Source organism: Diceros bicornis, chromosome 6 (assembly GCF_020826845.1).
Source record: "Diceros bicornis minor isolate mBicDic1 chromosome 6, mDicBic1.mat.cur, whole genome shotgun sequence".
NCBI lineage: Eukaryota > Metazoa > Chordata > Mammalia > Perissodactyla > Rhinocerotidae > Diceros > Diceros bicornis.
The window spans coordinates 54,794,015-54,808,705 of record NC_080745.1 but is presented as its reverse complement, the minus strand read 5'-3'; the positions used below and the strand labels follow the sequence as shown (position 1 = coordinate 54,808,705).

The window sequence follows — 14,691 nt, the reverse complement described above, 5'->3', positions numbered from 1 at the left end:
AGTATGGACCTTTTAATTATGTTAATTATTCTAATCAGTTTGCACAGAATAGCTTTCAATTTTTTTGTCATCCTCGATATCTTTCAACAATTTTTTATAGTTTTCAGTGTACGCGTCTTTCACTTCTGATTAAATTTATTCCTAGGTATTTTATTTGCTTTTTGTGATTGTAAGTCAGATTATATTCTTGATTTCTCTTTCTGTTATTTCATTGTTAGTGTATAGAAAAACAACTGGTTTTCGGACGTTCATTTTGTACCCCACAACTTTACTGTATTCGTTTACTATTTCTAATAGTTTTTCAGTGGATTCTTTATGGTTTTCTATATATAAAATCATGTCATCTGCAAATAGTGACAGTTTTGCTTCTTCCTTTCCAATTTGTATTCCTTTTATTTCTTTCTCTTGCCTGATTTGTTTGGTTAAGACTTTCAATATTATGTTACATGAGAGTGGTGAAAGTGGGCATCCTTGTCTTGCTCCTCGTCTTAGAGGGATAGCTTTCAGTTTTTCACTGTTGAATATGATTTTAGCTGTGCGTTTGTCATATAAGGCCTTTATTATGTCAAAGTACTGTCCTACTATCCCCATTTTATTCAAGGTTTTATCATAAATGGATGCTGTATATTGTCAAACACTGTCTCTGCATCTTTTGAGATGATCATGTAATTTTTATTCTTTATTTTGTTAACATGATGTATTATGTTGATTGATTTGCCAATGTTGAACCATCCTTGAATCCCTGGAATAAACCTCACTTGATCATGGTGTCTGATCTTTTTAATGTATTGTTGTATTTGATTTGCTGGTATTTTATTGAGGATTTTTGCGTCTATGTTCATCAGTGATATTAGCCTGTGATTTTCTTTTTTTTGTGTTGTCCTTGTCTGGTTTGGGTATCAGGATAATGTTGGCCTTGTAGAATGAGTTAGGAAGCATCTCTGCCTCTTCAATTTTTTGTAAGATTTAAGAAGGATAGGTATTAAGTCTTCTTTGAATGTTTGGTAGAATGCACCAGAGAAGTCATCTGGTCCTGACTTTTATTTTTAGGAGGTTTTTGATTACTGTTTCAATCTCCTTACTAGTGATCGGTCTATTCATATTTTCTATTTCTTCTTGATTCAGTTTGGAAGGTAGTATGAGTCTAAGAATTTATTCATTTCTTCTAGATTATCTAGTTTGTTGTTGTACAGTTTTTCATAATATTCTTTTATAATCTTTTGTATTTCTGTGGTAATCTTTTGTATTTCTGTGGTGTCCATTGTAATTTATCCTCTTTTGTTTCTGATTTTATTTATTTGAGCCTTCTCTCTTTTTTCCTGATGAGTCTAGCTAAAGGTTTGCCAATTTTGTTTATCTTTTCAAAGAACAAGCTCTTAGTTACATTGATTTTTTTCTTTTGTTTTCCTGTCTCTATTTCATTTCCACTCTGATTTTTATTATTTCCTTTCTTCTACTGATTGTGGGCTTCATTTGTTCTTCTTTTTCTAGTTCTTTTAGGTGTATTATTAGATTGTTTAAGTGGAATTTTTTTTTCTTGTTTCTTGAAGTAGGCCTGTTTTGCTATAAACTTCCCTCTTAGTACCACTTTGCTGTATTCCCCAAATTTTTGTATGTTGTGTTTTCATTTTCATTTGTCTCCAGATATTTTGTTTTGTTTTGTTTTCTTTATCTTTTTTGTTGTTGTTGTTGAGGGAGATTGGCCTTGAGCTAACACCTACTGCCAATCTTCTTCTTGTTGCTTGAAGAGGATTGTCCCTGAGCTAACAGCTCTGCCAATCTTCCTCTATTAATACATGAGATGCTGCCACAGCACAGCTTAATGAGTGGTGCATATGTCCACACCCAGGATCTGAACTCACAAACCCCGGTCTGCTGAAGTGGAGGAAGTGAAATTAAACACTGTGACACTTGGCCAGCCACATGTCTCCAGGTATTTTTTGATTTCTCCTTTAATTTCTTCATTGACCCAATAGTTGTTCAATAGCATTTTGTTTAATTTCCACTTACTTGCGGCTTTTCCAATTTTCTTCTTGTATTGATTTCCAGTTTCATACCACTGTGGTCAGAAGAGATGCTTGGTATTATTTCAATCTTCTTAAATTTATTGAGACTTCTTTTTTTTAATTTTTATTTTCAAAGGGTAGTTTATTTGGACAATAATCTTAATAAATTTATTGTTTCCATTTTTTTTGTTTTAATATTTTGTTTATTGCAGTAACATTGTATAAATTTCAGGTGTACAGCATTATACTTCTATTTTTGCATAGATTACATCATGTTCACGACCCAAATACTAATTACAACCCATCACCACACACACGTGCTGAATTATCCCTTTCGCTCTCGTCCCTCCCCCTTCCCCTCTGGTAACCACCAATCCAATCTCAGTCTCTATGTGTTTGTTTGTTATTGTTATTATCCACTACTTAATAAGGGAGAGAGACTACTTTTGTGACCTAATGTGTGATCTATCCTGGAGAATGTTCCAAGTGTATTTGAAAAGAATGTGTATTCGGCAGCTTTTGGATGAAATGCTCTGTATATATCTACTAAGTCCATCTGGTCTAATGTGTCATTTAAGGCCAAAGTTTCCTGATTGATCTTTGTTTTGGATGATCTTTCCAATGATTTAAGTGGAGTGTTAAAGTCCCCTACTATTATTGTGTTACCATCAATTTCTCCTTTTATGTTTGTTAATAATTGCTTTATGTATTTAGGTGCTTTTATGTTGGGCACATAGATATTTACCAATGTTATGTCTTCTTGTTGGACTGTTCTCTTTATCATTATGCAATGCCCTTCTTTGTCTCTTGCTATGGCTTTTGTTTTAAAGTCTATTTTGTCTGATATATGTATTGCCACTCCAGCTTTCTTTTTGTTTCCATTTTCATGGAGTATCATTTTCCATCCCTACACTTTCAGTTTGTAAGTGACTTTAGGTCTGAAGTTTGTCTCTTGTATGCTGCATATCTGTGTCTTGTATTTTTATCCATTCAGTCAACCTATATCTTTTGATTGGAGCATTAAGTGCATTTACATTTAAAGTAACTATTGATAAGTATGTACTTATTGCCATTTTGTTAATTTTTTCCTGGATATTTTTGTAGTTCTTCTTTTTTCCTTTCTTCTTCTCTTGTTCTCTTCCTTTGTGATTTTATGGCTTTCTTTAGTGTTATGTTTGGGTTCCTTTCTCTTAATTTTTTGTGTATTTATTATAGGTTTTTGGTTTGTGATTTCCATGAGGTTTATATATAATAACCTATGTAAAGAGCAATCTATATTAAGTTGATGGTTTCCTAAGTTTGACCTCTTACTAAAAGCTCTACACTTTCACTCCCCTCTCCCAACATTTTATGTTTTTGAATTCATATTTTACCTCTTTGTTTTGTGTATATCCTTTAACCTCTTACCATGGAAATAGAAAATTTTAGTACTTTTGTCTTTTGACCTTCAATATTAGCTTTATAGGTGGTTGATCCACTACCTTTACTGTATATTTGTCTTTACCAGTGATATTTTTTCTTTGATAATTTTCTTATTCCTGTTTGTGGTCTTTTATTTTCCATTTAAATGAGTCCCCTTAACATTTCTTCTAAGGCCAGTTTAGTGGTGATAAACTCCTTTAGTTTTTGCTTGTCTGGGAAACTCTATCTCTCCTTCCATTCTGTATGATAATCTTGCTGGGTAGAGTACTCTTGGATGTAGATTTTTCCCTTTAAACACTTTGAATATATCATAAACTCCCTTCTAGCCTGTAAGTTTTCTGCTGGGAAGCCAGCTGATAGCAATATGGGGTTTCCTTTGTATGTAACTTATTGCTTTTCTCTTTCAGCTTTTAGGATTATTTCTCTATCTTTAACTCTTGACATTTTAATTATAGTGTGTCTTGGTGTGGGCCTCTTTGAATTCGTCTTGTTTGGTAGTCTCTGTGCTTCCTGTAGCTGGAAGTCTGTTTCCTTCCCCAAGTTAGGGACGTTTTCTGTTATTATTTCTTCAAATAAGTTCTCTGCTCCTTTGTATATCTCTTCTCTTTCTGGGACACCTATAATGTGGATGTTAGTACACTTGATGTTGTCCCAGAGGTCCCTTATATTGTGTTCATTCTTTTTTCTGTTCAGCTCAGATGATTTCCTCTACTCTTTCATCCAAATTGCTCATCCATTCCTCTGTACTTTGCTGTTGGTTCCCTCTAGTGAGTATTTCATTTCCATCATTGTATTCTTCATTTCTGATTGGTTGTTTTTTATATTTTCTAATTCTTTGTTGAAGTTCTCCCTGTTCTTCTATTCTTCTCCCAAGATCAGTGAGCATCCTTATGATTATTAGTTTATACTCATTATCAGGTAGATTGTTTATCTCTTTTTCATTTAGCTATTTTTCTGAGGATTTGTCCTATTACCTTATTTGGAACATATTCCATTGTCTCATTTTGACTACTTCTCTGTGCTATATCTATATATTGGGTAGATCAGCTACATGTCCTCATCTGGCAAATGTGGCTTTTGTAAGAGATACCTTATGGGGCCCAGCAATGTGCTCGCCTCTCATCACCCATGTCAAGTGCTCCAGGAGTGTCCACTGTGTGGGCTGCATGTGCCCTTCTGTTGTGGTAGGGTTGCTATTGTTGTGGGTACATGGGTAGGCTAGGCTGGACTCCGGGCTGGCTGGTTGTAAAACTCGGCCATGTGCAGCTACTATGGTCACTTTATTGGGCAGGGCAAGCCCCAGCACAGTTGGCTGCAAAGTCTAATAGCACACAACTATGCTGTTTTGCTGTTAAGCAAATCAGGACCCCAGTGTGGCTTGTTGCTAGGCTGAGGGGCTCACAATTGCTGCAGGTCTCCCATGCAGCTCCCTGCAGCATGTGCTTGTTTTCAGCTTTCTTTAGCACAAGGCAGGCCTCTAGCAAGATCTCGCTATGCTGCCCTGCAGTACCTAGCTGTCTCAGGAGTGTAGATGGGTGGAGCCAGCCCCAGGCATGGCAGTGTTCTATCCTTTCAGGAGTTGGAAGGCGGGGCAGATCACCTGTATGGCTGTTTGTGATGGCCAGTGGCACAAGTCTGCTGTGAGGCCCATATGTCTTGCAGCCTGTTTACAGACGGATGGCATGCACCCTACGGTTGTGGGCCCACATGCCCCACCAGAGAGGTCCCACAGCTCCCACCTACATGAGCCCACAATTTAGCCCCAGGCTTGCTGATGGGTAGGGCCAGTCCCTGGGATGGCCTGCTGTTCTGGCTGTACTTAATTGCCTTGGTTGCTCTAGTGGGTAGGGCAGACCCCAGCACTAACAGGCTAGAGGAAGGAATCCAATGGTGGCTGCCAGTGTCTGTCAATAAGACTGAATTAGGTCACAATATTGTCTGCTGCCAGTGTCTTGGTCCCTGGAGGGGTGGGCCCAGCTGCCTCCTGCCTCTCTGAGATGTGTTCTGAGCTTAGCAAGTGAGTATCTTTTACCAACTATGCACTTTTTTATCTGTTTCCAGATAGAAACTTCCAGAAAAGTGCTTGTTTCCAGATTGGGTGAATATGTGTGTGGGCCCTTTAGGAGCAGGTTTTTCTTTCTCTGAAGTTCTATAGTTTTCCTGGGCTTATTCCCCATTCGTTTTCAAATCCAGCAAAGCCAGATATTATGGGATCTCATCTTGGTTGTGCTGAATCTAAGGGCTAGGGTGCCTTATGTGGAGCTCAGATCCCCTACTCCTCCAAGGAAAAGCTCTGGACCTTTGAGATCACTCCTGGCCATGAAGTGCTGCAGCTAGGGTGTGTTTTTTTTCCCTCAGCAGGGCTGTATCTGTCTCCTCCACCTCTGTCAGTGTTGTCCCTTGTTGTGAGGGTTCTTTTTATCGAGTTTCCAGATCTCCGTCAGTGGAAACTGTTCCACATGTAGTTGCAGATTTGTTATGTCCACGGAAGGAGGTGAGTTCAGGGTCCTTCTATGCCACCATCTTCCAAACTTTCCTCTATTATGTGTAATCTTATAGCCAACCTATGACATAGCCAGTAGGTATCATCTTCAATTTACAAATGAGAAAACCAACTCAGTTGGTCAGGAAAGGCTAAATTGATTACTTAAATTATATAGTAGTCCATTAGTCTAATTTTACAAGTGGTTAATGGCCTTGTTTGGTATCTTGGTATAGCAATGTCTTGATATCTCTAGCAAGATATTATGCCTGCAAAGTTTTTAAGTTAATTTCTGATTCTAGGTTTACTTTATTTGGCTAAAGGTTAAAAACTTAAATTTGTTTTTAATTTACAAGTGTATATATTCATAGATATAGGTGTGAATTCTCCATTGTGAAAAACTGAATGCTTTCCTACTGAGATCTGGAACAAAGCAAGGATGCCCACTTTCACCACCACTATTCAACATACCAGAAGTTCGCTGCTAGTGAAATATAGAAAGACCAAAAAGAAAAATGACCTATATATTGAAAAGGAAGATGCAAAATTGCCACTGTTTATAGATAATTGTCATCATTAAAAATCCCAAAGAACCTACCAAAAAAGCTATTAGAACTAATATGTAGGTTTAATAAGGTCACAAGATATGATGATATCAATTGTCTTTCTATATATCAGTAATCAGCAAATGGAAATATTTTTAAATTACATTTACAATAACACTACAAAACCAGAAATGCTTAACTGTAAGTTCAAACAAATAGATGCAAGATCTATATGCTAGAAACTAAAAAGAAAAAAAAATGGAAGAAATGGAGAAGAAATGGACAGATTGAAACTCCAAACCGTGGCAATTCTATGAGTGGTTTGGCAGAATTCAAATTTCATGAAGGATAGAAAGAAGGACGTAGTTGATTTGCTTTTTCCTTGGAGTAGAAATGAAAGTTTAAGCCTAACAGACACTTTCTGTTTGAATCTTCCTTGCAGCCTCTATGGGTGCTCTTCTCTTGTACCCACCCCATGACCTGGAAATCCTTGACTAGATCTGCTCTGTAAATACACTTTTTTGCCCCCTACCCCAATCTTCCCCAGACACAACATCTGACCATTCTAGTTTGCAGATCCCTCGCCACATCTTTAGCCTTCAATACAGAGATAACCAATGACAGTCCCAGTCACTGTAGGAGGTGAAAGATAGAGGAACAAATATAGCTAGGGATCTGATGGGGGTGTAAGAAAGAGTCCAGACACAAAAGTGCTGGAGATAAAGAAACATTAGAAGCAGAATTAACATCATATGTCTCTCTCCGATTTCTTCATTCCTTCCTCTACATTTCTGCCACTCTCACATAATTCTGAACATCTTACATGAGACCCTATTCTGAGGAGATGCAGTCCACTAAGCAAATATGATTGATTATATCATATGAGTTTTATCATTCTGATTTAGGAAAAGCTGTCAGATATAAAATAAATGAGTTGTTTACTGTATTTTCTCATATTAGATTGCTCAAGGAAAAGCAGTGTTTCAAGTAAATTCATGTCTCCCTTGCAAGCTTTAGAATTACTCTAGGAATATAAGATAGGTACAGTAAATGCTACTTCAATGAATATATCCGTGAGCCCCTCTCTAACTATAAAATGACTCATGAAATATTTGCTTTGGCACGTATTCTAGTCTCTGATTAGAATAACAGACAGAGAATAAAATAGAGGGAACTTGGATAACAAAATATAGAACTAAATAAAGGTCATAGTTTCTACAGTCCTGACGACAGGTAAGTCATCATAGAACAGAAAAAGACCTCTTACTTGTAAAGGGTGAAAAGCCAGTTTTCCTGACTCAGTAAAAGGTCATTGCTCCTTTCACTGTCTATTAAGCTGCCTCTTTCTGACTGGCTTGAGATTGCTTGAAAATTATACATTCTTCATTTTCTACCTATGTATTCATTTCACTCACACCTAAAATCTATAAGAGTTTTAGAATGTTTTGGCCCTAAATCAGAATGATAGTGAGCTAAGTCAGTAATTTTTAGCATAAAATTTTAAATAATTATTTAACTTGTTCACTTTTTTGATGGTTTTGGAAAGAAATGCTATTTCTGTAAAAGCTAATGTAATGATATTTACCTTATGAAATGTGCAGAAATGTCCCTTACACCTGTGTAGGGATCTCATTCTTAAATGAATAAGAAATCCTCTATACTCACCAATTTTAAGGGGAAAAGCCACTGTGGAGGAGAGAACTGATATTTCTGAGATAAGGGACAATGGAGAGAAGGAAGCAGGAGCCTCTGACCTGAAGTTAAGAAGTCCCTAAAGATGTGAATTATCTGATCCAAGGATCCCCAAATACCAGTGGAGAGGAGCACACACTATAATCAATCTCCATAACTTGACATTTTCATTTCCGATTGCACAAGAAACTGGTATATGACCATTGACAGAGAGAGGAAAGATGTAAAAGGCTCATGACAAATCTGTTAACTGGCCCATGTGAGATTCTTGAGTTTAGATCTGAACTACTGTTTTCCTGAAAACCTCTCTCACAGTTACAATCTTAGCCAGAGTTTAAAAGGCAATATTTGTCCTTCAGATTTCTCCATGCGTCATTATCACCCTGCTAAGCCCCTTATCTCGGGTACCCCTGCTGACCCACATTGTTCTGCCCTTCACCATAGCATTTTCCTGAGTCTCAGGCAGAGTAAGTACCACCTCCTTTTTCCTTCCACACTCAAGTAAATGACCTTTTTGTCTGCTTTTATCACCCTATCTAGTAGGTGAGAATGTGAACTGAGTTCATGCATTTAACCATTCTGAATACTCAATGTGTTCTCTGCCTACTAGATTTAGTTTACCCTTAAGATAAAACTGAGTCATTCAGACACTTCCTTCAAGTCTTGCATCCAATGCTATGGTCTCAATGAAACTTTAACCTGAACATCCTATTAAAAATTATAACACAAGTCCTATACCATCTGTCCTCACCATATTTTTCTTCATAGCACATATCACTTTCTAACTGCCTATAGAATTTACTTGTTTCTTTTATTTGTTGTCTGTCTCTGCCTACTGGAATGTAATGGCCCTTTGAACAGAATTTTTCTGTTTTGTTAATGCTCTATCCCTGAGACAAGCAGGGCACCCGGCACAGAGTAAGTTCTCAATAAATAATTGTTGAATGAATTAATTAATCAGAGATGGGAGAAGTTCTTATTGGGTCACTTCATGCTCACCACATAGGCCACAGCCTTTGCAACTATTACAGCTATTAAAGGATGACCATTTTTTAATTGAGCCTCCTCTCTAACCGTGCTGTTTCTACTTTACTCCAGGCCTTTCACTGTCTCTTGTCTGGATTGTTGCTTCATTACTGGCTCACCTTTCCCCACATTGGTCTCAGATACAACCTATCCTTCATCTCGCTAGAAAAGTAAGATTTCTAAATTATAAAATTTAAAATATAAAACTCTTTTTTGCCTCTTTATTGTTTATAGTCTTAGCAGAAAGGACACTCCGTGATCCTGCCTTTACTTCCAGCCTCTACGTGTTTCCCATCCAGTGCTACGCCGAAACTGGTTTGTATTGGCTCTTGAGAACTGATTATGTGTACCACTTTCCAATTCTGGGTTCAGTGACTCCATGGTGGTAGCTTGAAATCAGTCCTACTAGGAATATTTACACTAAAAAAACTGGCAAACCCTACAAATCATGGCATTTTTTCCTCCTGGAGACACAATTGTTAAATATCTTCCAGCACACCGCTGTTCCCATCCCACCAAATACCTAACTCTCACCAGTGCGCTTCAACTCCAGATACATAAGGGAATGATTTCTTAACCCCAACACACCCTGACAAGATTTCTCAACTGAGAAATTGATGTTCTCAGTTTAACTTTAACACTCATATGACTTTTCCATTATAGTCTATATAGATTTATGGACTATAAAATTTTAAATGATTTACCATTTGTGTAAAATAGATGTACAGGAAAGATTTACAAGTTTATCTGGTGACTTCAGATACTTCCTCCTTCATGTCTCCGTGCTTTATGGGGTGTCAGTACCCCAGTTTGAGAAGAATGGTCTCATAACCAGGCCCTCCTGAACTGATCATAGATACCTGAGAATATTAGGCTCTTTCTCATCTTGGTAGGCTCCTGCTGATCCCTAGGCTTGAAATTGTCATTTCCTCTGTGAAGTCTTCCTTTCAGTCATTCAGAATGAAAACTTCAAAGTCATCCTTCACTCTTTTCTTGCTCTCACGTTGCACATTTTGTCAGGTAATCCTATTGACTCTTTTAAAGCAATACATTCATAAATCATGTAGAGTAGAGTAGTTCATTTGTTACAATTGATGAACCTACATTCACACATCATAATCACTCAGTCTATAGTATACATTACAGTTCTCTCTTGGTGTTGTTCATTCTATGGATTTGAACAAATGTATAATGACATGTATCTATCATTATATTATCATACAGAGTATTTTCACTGTCCTAAAAATCCTCTGTGCTCTGTTCATTTATCCCTCCCCCATGACAACCCCTGACAATCGTTGATCTTTTTACTATCTCCATAGTTGTGCTTTTTCCAGAGTGTCATATATTTGGAATCATAAAAGTATGAAGTCTTTTCATATTTGCTTCTGTCATTTAGTAATACACATTTAAGTTTCCTCCATGTCTTCATGGCTTCTTAGCTCATCTCTTTTTAGTGCTAAGTAATATTCTGTTTTCTGGGTATATTACAGTTCATTTATCCATTCACCAACTAAGGATATCTTGGTTGTATCCAGATTTTCACAATTATGAATAAAGCTGCTATAAACATGTGTGAAGGTTTTTATGTGGATATAATTTTTCAACACCTTTGGGAAAATAACAAGGCATGAGATTGCCACGTCATGTGGTAAGAGCTACCTTTAGTTTCATGAAAAACTGCCAAACTGTCTTCCAAAATGACTGTGCCATTCTACATTCCCAGAAGCAATGATGAGAGTTCCTGTTTCTCCACATCCTCACCAGCATTTGATGTTGTCAGTGTTCCAGATTTGGGTCATTCTAATAGGTGTGTAGTGGTATCTCACTGTTGTTTTAAATTGCATTTTGCTGATGACATGTGATGTGGAGCATCTTTTCATATGCTTATTTGTCATGTGTATATCTTCTTTGCTGCAGTGTCTGTTAAGGTCTTTGGCCCATTTTTGAATCACGTTGCTTGTTTCTTATTGTTGCGTTTGAAGAATTCTTTGTATATTTTGGGTAACTGTCCTTTATCAGATACGTCTTTTGCAAATATTTTCTCCCTGTCTGTTCTGACCCTCTCAAGGCCATCTAGGTTTTCTCTATGTTATTATCTTCTAGGAGTTTCATAGTTTTCCATTTTATATTGAGGTTTATGATCAATTTGGAGTTAATTGTTTTGTCTAGATTTATGACGTCTGTTTATAGATTTATTTTTTTGCCTGTGGATGTTCGATTGTTCTACTACCATTTGTTGAAATAACTATATTTGCCCCATTGTATTGACTTTGCTTTTGTGTCAAAGATCAGTTGACTATATTTATATAGGTCTGTTTCTGGGCTCTCTATTTTGTTCTATTGATCTGCTTGTCTTTTCTTTCACCAATGCTACTCTGTCTTGATTATTGTAGCTTTATAGTAAGCAGAGTAAGTCTTGAAGTTGGGTAATGTCAGACCTCCAACTTTGTTCTTCTCCTTCAATATTGTGTTGGCTACTCTGGCTCTTTTACCCTTCCATATAATATAACTTTAGAATCAGTTTGCCAATATCCACAAAATAACTTTCTGTGATTTTGACTGAGATTGCATTGAAGGTATAGATCAAGTTGGGAAGATCTGACATCTTGACAACATCTTCTTATTCATGAACATGGAATATTTCTCCATTTTTAGTTCTTCTTTGCTTCCATTCACCAGTTTTGTAATGTTCCTTATATAGATCTTGTACATATTTTGTTACATTTATACCTAAACATTTCATTTTTGGCATGCTAATGCAAATGATATTGCATTTTTTAAATTTCAAATTCCACTGGTTCATTGCTGGCACAGTCATGCGTCCCTTAACAACACAGATACATTCTGAGAAATGCATTGTTAAGCAATTTCATCATTGTGTGAACATCATAGAGTGTACTTACACAAACCTAGATGGCACGGCCTACTACACACCTAGGCTATGTCGTAATAATCTAATTGGACCACTGTCATATATGCAGTCCATCATTGACTGAAACGTTGTTATGTGGTGGGTGACTGTATGTAGAAAAGAGATTGACATTTGTATATTAACACTGTATCCTTCAGTCTTGCTATAATTACTTATTAGTTCTGAGAGGGTTTTTTTTTTATTCTTTCAGATTTTCTTCATAGGCGATCATGTCATCTGTGAACAAAGAGAGTTTTATTTCTTCCCTCCCAATCTGTAATCTTTTTGTTTTGTTTTATTGTCTTATTCCATTAGCTAGGACAATCATCTACTTTTTACACCTTCACTGCATCCACCTTGGCAAGCCATCACTGTCTCCTATAGATTATGGTTGTGTCCTCTTAACTAGTCTCCTTGCTCCCACTTGTGTCTCCTCCAGTCCATTCTAATGCCACAGCCAAAGTGATCTTTTCTAAGACATTATTAGGCCACGTCCCTCTTGGCTACCACCATTACAATGGCTCCTCATTTCACTCTACGTAAGACTTAAATTCTAATGATGACACTGCACAATCTGACTTACCTCCTGCGAACACTGATGTCCGTGTTCTGCTGTCTTCCTCTTGTTCATCCCATATCAGCCTGCTAGGAAATGTCTGGCTCTAGTCCTCTCCAAGGCACTCGTCTGTTATCTCTTTGGGAGGTGCAGGATAGACACATGAGAGAAGGGTAGTTTTATAAGTAAACACAGGCTGAAAATCAGCAAGGTATCAGGGAAATATAGACTTTACTTTTTAAAAGATGTGATTCTTAAGTAAGTCTCTGGATAGTATAAAGGAGATGGTGGACGTGTATAAATATGTTATTTGAAGTTGATTTAGTGGTAACTACTCACTAAGTGATAGGAATTTGTTACAACACATCCTTATTAGGAACAGAACAAGTACTTTATTTTCATAAGATAATTAATTTATGAATTTTCCCATCCTTCTTTTTCTCATTGCATTATCAAGAAGATTTAATCTCTTTTCAGGAAAGGGGGCCCTGTGTTGCCATCCTGGGACATGAAGATTTATGATGAAGAATTGTGAGGAAACAAGAAGGAAAGAAGGAACAAAAAAAGAATTCAGGAAAAAGTCTGAAACAGTTTGTAGTGTTTTTGAATTGGATCAGGGAGAAGGGCAAACAGTTAAAAGTATTTTGTGGGAGACTCTATTTTTCCCTTCACAGTGTTTGAGAAAGTTTAAGTAAAGGTTTTTATTAATTTGAAACCCTAATCAACTCTTCTTTTAACTGAAATACCCCTCTAGGACTGAACCATATGATCTATATTCTTTTACAGTAAAATCTTGGGATTTTAATTTTATTATGGCTTCATAAGTTTATAATGACTTTCCAATACACTTCTCTATGTACAAAAGCATGATTTTGAAAGTGGGAGATGAGTGCTCAGAGCCCATGAACTGACTGGGCACTTGACCTGGTGACAGAAGCTGAATGCCAGCACATTTCATGTCTGCTTCTAGTTACATATTACATATCATTTGCCCTTGCAGTAACTGCTGTTGATGTGATTTGAGGAGGGGAAATTCAATAACTTGATTATCACAAATATCTAAATATATTTTTCTCAAGAATGTCAAGGGATAATTGTATTTTACTTGTAATTATTTCAGTAACCACAACAACCAAATCAGACTAGTCAGAAGGGATGTAGACTGTTTTATAAATTGACCGGGATTTACTGAAGAGCCAAGTTGGACAATGAAAGGTACAGAGTGCTTTTCAGTGTAGACAGACCATGTCTGAAAAGTTAAACTGAGTTGTTGATATCCCACTATGGTTTTTACTTGTACCAAAATTATATATTTACATAATTAAAAAAAAACTGAATAGATGTATAAGACATATCATTCTCCTACCCATTTTCTCACTTCCATTTTCTGCTCCCTCAAGACAACTATTTCCATTGTTGGCATTACAAAACCATAAATAATATGATTTTACTGATATTGTCTGATTGATTTTCCACTGTAGAAGATGAGGATTAACTCTCTTGTATCCCCAGCCCCTAGCCCAATCACTTCCATGAGGGTTTTTCCCTATCCCTATCAATTTTTAGTAGACCAATTGTACATTATTAGGATGATGTAAATTATATTCCCAGATAAGCTATGAAGTGTTTTATGATTACCTTTACATTCTTATATAACTTCCTTTTTTCCTTGAAGTTAATAATTGTTCAGTGCTTTTGTTTATTTGTTTCCTTGCTTTGTTTTCTATGCATCTATCACCAAACTCTCCATTATACATTTTCATTCTCTCTCAGTATGGTCAAGTAAGCTGGGCAGTCCACCAATTTTGTCTTCTGGGAAATATCTCTTCTAGAGTTCTAATATCTCCTACTCAATCCAGGTTTGTTGTTTTCTGAGTTTGCTCCACAGTAATCATTTAAAAATCTCCATTCTCCATTATCCTGGGAGTTTTCTTCACACTGTCTTTTGCAGAATATCCATTTTTCTTGATCTCATGTCTTCTTTTTTTTGTGTTCCCTTTCTCTTGGTAGAGTCCCTTTTTCTGGTAGCTTCCTAGAGAAAGATACAT

At 36.6% G+C, this 14,691-nt stretch overlaps 1 protein-coding gene across 1 annotated transcript in view; it reads left to right on the top strand.

The window, feature by feature from the left end:
* Nucleotides 1–14,691, top strand: part of LOC131407218 (gastric triacylglycerol lipase-like) — a 121,059-nt gene that overhangs the window by 44,693 nt on the left and 61,675 nt on the right. The gene's annotated exons all lie outside the window — the stretch shown is intronic.